This window comes from Galeopterus variegatus, unplaced genomic scaffold (genome assembly GCF_000696425.1).
Source record: "Galeopterus variegatus unplaced genomic scaffold, G_variegatus-3.0.2 Scaffold6926, whole genome shotgun sequence".
Classification (NCBI taxonomy): Eukaryota; Metazoa; Chordata; class Mammalia; order Dermoptera; family Cynocephalidae; genus Galeopterus; species Galeopterus variegatus.
Window position 1 is genome coordinate 24,124 of NW_007733037.1, and position 4,513 is coordinate 28,636.

The following is a 4,513-nucleotide window of genomic DNA, read 5'->3' on the forward strand; positions in this document are numbered from 1 at the left end:
CGCCGCCGCGCTTCCCAAGCGGCGCACTTATCCAGTGCGCCACTGGGTCAGCCCCTTTTGTACATTTTTTAATCATAAATTTCTTTGAATGAAAATGCAGTGCAGCATGAACTGTATTCTCTAAATGAACAAATTCTGGACAGAAACCCAAGGATCGCTTCTGTCGCTGACGTGCTTGTGGCCTTGCAAGTCCCTTAACCTTTGAGACTCCTGTGGGGCTAAACTGGCCAATCTTTGAGATTTCTTCTAGCTCCTTCCAGTTGGTTCTTTTATAATGTTAGAGAAATGCCCCCTTAGAATAAAGGAAGCAGTTTTTCTCTGGATTCAGTTTCACAGAATCTTAAAAATTATTTAGCACCATGGTAACAGGTGCACTGTTTCACATAGACAGGATTAAAATCTAGTTTTGATCCTGGGAAAGAAATATGTGGGAAAAAAACAAAAAGCTCTCCATTTTCTCAATTTCTATTAATTGCTTATCCGAGATAATCTTGCTTTCAGTGCTTGCATTTAACTCCTTTGGATAGTATTACAACTGGTCTATTCTACAAGGATAACAAAAATCAAATACCACTCTCAACATGTATTCAGAACCCAGAGTAGTAAGCATTTCAGCTCCGGGACTGAGAGTTGGCTGTGTAGGAGAGAAGGGAATCAGACATTTTTCTGAGTACTGGAAGCTTGGGTGCTGCTATTATAATTTGAAAAGACACCAGAATCTGCACATTATTTTCATGTTTTAGAAAGATCGTTTTCTCACTACAAATATCAATTCACTTTTGAAACTTTGTTTACTTCTTAAAAGGCACCATAAGATAGCTTTCATGCTGCCGTAAAGGTATTTTATTGTTTGTATAGAACTTAAATACCCTCTAGAGAAGATTCTGAGTTTTTATCATAGGTTTTGAATTATATAATTCATATAAAAATCTCTTTTTTATTGCAAGTCATAACGAAATAAAAATCAATGGTGGTAGGAGGTTGCTTGAGAACCATTCTGGAACCCTCCTCCATGTCACTCTGGGACCAGTGTTCCCTCCTACTGCTGGGGGTGGTGTGACCACCAGCTTTTTTAGGCTACTTGGCAAGATTATCCCAAGTCATCTGGCATTTTAAGGACCATCTTGCAACAGAAGCTGACTAAAGACCATTGTTTCCATTTTGGTAAACTCGAGGTTGTGCTTAATTCCCTTCCTAGCTGACTGTGTTTGGAAGGTAACGCATACTCTCACGAGGGTCACCTGTGGACCCTTAAGACATCATTTACTCAAAGGTCACTGCGCTCACAGTTACTGCAGCTTTACAATAAGTCACATCATTACTGCTGGTTTCCCTTAATGAAGACGGGAAGGGAGGGACGGGGTAACACACCTTCCTCGAGTAGGGTAGCGACGCTCGGGGTGTTGTTCTGCGGCTGTTGCTCTGTCTGTGCATAATTGTAGTTTTTCTCTCTCCTGTTTATCATCAGGAATATACCAAGTAGGTAAGGATATGAAATGCTGAGTATTTTCTTTATGTTCTCCTTAGATTGCGTGTGCGCAAGTGTGATTTTTAAGTACTTAGAACTTCATTCATTTGCATTCTACAAATTCCAAATTCTAGAATTTCACTAAGCTGACATTTAAGCAAATTCATAGTTTTAACAAGATTGACTGCATATAACATGCGAGTTTTTCAAGTGATTTTGGAGCACCCGTTCATAAAGTGATAGTGATCATGAAGTGCGAGTCTCATCTTTTCATTAAGGCAGATTACCAGAGGCCTTTATAAACATAGTTGAGGCGACGGTAGTCGTTGAGTCATCTGCTTCCTAAGTGCCTGTGATGTGTAAGGTTCTGGGGGGACAATGAAAACGAGATAAATGTGATTGCTGCCTCACGGGATATTAATGCGGGCCACATGCAGTAGTAATGGTGTGGTTGACTGTGTTTACCTACCCATAATGATGTGACATTTCTTTAAAAATCTTCTGTGGCTTTGGCATTTCAGCAATTCAGCCTGCCCTTTCCTCTGTCATTCTGCTTTCTTGACATTATCCTATGTGATACTACATATGTGTACTTTCTTTTTTGCTTAAACAAAAACTTATTTCCTTTTTAAAATTTTTATTTAATTGGCAGGTAAAAATTGTATATATTTTGGTGCACTATATGATGTTTTGATATATGTATACATTGTGGAATGGCTAAAATCAAGCTATTTAACATAAGTACTATCTCACATACTTATCATTTTTTGTGGTGAGAATACTTAAACAGTCTATGCTTTCAAATATACAATATGTTGTTATTAATTGTAGTCACCATGCTGTACAATAGATCTCTTGACTATGTAGTGTAGTTTCTATCGTTACTTTGTAAAAATAATATTTGAAGGGAAAGGAGTTTTAATCCCTGCTTGCCTTAAGGCAGGATTCACACAGCGTAAATCTCTCTGTGTCCATCCTACTTTCCATTGATCATTATGATTCAGGTAGTTTAAAAAAAAAAAACTGTGCAATGCATAGCAAACAATAAGAGAGAGAGGTATATATATATAAAACCAAATAAAAACTCCTCCTTTCAGTCACATCAAAGGGCTGGGGTCCAGGCAGTGCCGCAGTTGAGTATTTTCTGTATTTCCTACGTTCCTCTCCTCTGCTTAGCTCTGCAGAGAGGCCAGAAGCCTGTGCATCCCCAGCTTCTCCATTGAAGTCAGTGAATGATAATGCAAGGATCTGTGACTGTAGTGGGGAGGGGGTGGGCTGGGGATGGGGACAAGAGCCCAGTCACAGGCTGCAGCTCCAGGGGTGCCCAGGCAGGGCTGGCAGCATGGTGTGGAGGGGCTTTTTTTCCTCCACTGCCTTTGCATCCCCGCTCTCTGCCACCCTGGAGGAAAAGTGATCTTACCTCTGGGTATCAGTAGCTTAATGGGCTACCCTTTGTGACATTTGCTGTTACTTTATAAGTTTGGGTTCGCAAGGCTAGCCTATCTGACGAAGCTAATGATCACCTTTTAGGCATTATGCCTGCAACTGTAGTGGCTGTCACTGGATGAATGGCGGTGCCTGGCTGTGCTTGCGTTGCACAAATCGTCAGGCTCCTTCTAGGTTTGGGGCAGGGAAAGAAAGCCTGAGAATAGCTGGAATCCAGACAACTGTCTCCTTGCTAAGAGAGATGTTGTTCATTCAGTCTTTTACATAATTTCTAATTGCTTGGGATAACTATCAAATATAATTCAGATTGAGAGAAAATACAAAAACCTGCATATCCCTGGTGTGCATTCCTTATGTAAGGTGTAACTACTATGTCTTACTGCTTTGCTTAGCTCTATCTTTTTTTGCACTAAGGAGAAACCTCTCCATTTTTCCCTTATGCTTGAGGTTTCAAACCTTAGGCTTTTGTATAAAAACAGTTTGTGCACACGCTGTCTTTTTCTGTTGGCCTGTTGGCCATTTATTTTAAAGCAGCATCCTGAGGTGACTGTGGCTCGTTAGAGGGTATCAGTTGATCATCAGAGCGTGATTCACTAGCTCTTTCTGTCTCTTCAGCCCCTCTTCATCTTTCCCTCTCTGTCTTTTTAAAATTAAAGTTTATTGTGGTTATTTTTACTATAAAAATATTACTCATTAGAGAAAACCCTTATTATAGAAAATACAACAAATTGGAGAAAATCACCTATTATACCAAAATCTAATCTCTGTTAACATTTTGAAATGTTTCTTTTCTGTCTTTTTTCTATACATTTAAATTTCTTCTTTTTCACGGGTCTTTTTACTTTACTTTTTAAAAAAATTAATGTGGTGGGCTGGCCAGTTAGCTCATTTGGTCAGAGTGTGGTGTTATAACACCAGGGTCAAGGGTTTGGATCCCCTTATCAGCCAGCTGCCAAAACAAACAAGCAAACAAACATCAAAAATTAATGTGGTGAAATATACATAACATTAAATTTACCCTCTTAGCCATTTTTAAGTGTACTCTTCATCTCTTTTTAAAGTGGGATTTAATTACCTGCAGGCAACAGCTTCTTCTTTCATGTTTCTTCAAGTTTGTTTTCTTTGTACATCAGAACTGAAAAGCCAGTTGTTAACCAGTGAAGGCCATGCCCCAAGTCCCCCTCTCTTTTGTTTACTCAATAGTATATCATCACCTTGGCAATTAAATTTATATCACCCCAGCTCCCTCCCTCCCAGATGCTAGTGAAAGTTCCGCGCTGCTGTAAATGTTTTTTTCTAAAAGTTCTGTAAATTGATGAACTGAGCAACTTCAGACTCCTGTCTTTTACCTTTTCTTACTGAAAAATTTAAACCACATTTAGACAAAACGGCAATTTTTGGCACAATATCATCATGATTTTCTTACATCTTTTCTAAGGGTATTATACTTTTTAATGAAGCTGAAAGAGACAATATTTAGCCCAGACCACTGGAGTGGGGATGTATTTTTGGTCAGTGGCCCATCTGAGGATTCTTTCAAAAATAATCCATAATTTTCATTATTTGTTATTTCTTTAAGATGACTTTATTATTTGTTTT

General features: G+C 38.9%; 1 protein-coding gene across 1 annotated transcript in view; it reads left to right on the forward strand.

Annotated features, from left to right (window-relative positions):
• LOC103606898 (UPF0606 protein KIAA1549) overlaps positions 1 to 4,513 on the forward strand; it is a gene marked incomplete at its 5' end in the record, with an annotated part of 74,547 nt that overhangs the window by 23,429 nt on the left and 46,605 nt on the right. The gene's annotated exons all lie outside the window — the stretch shown is intronic.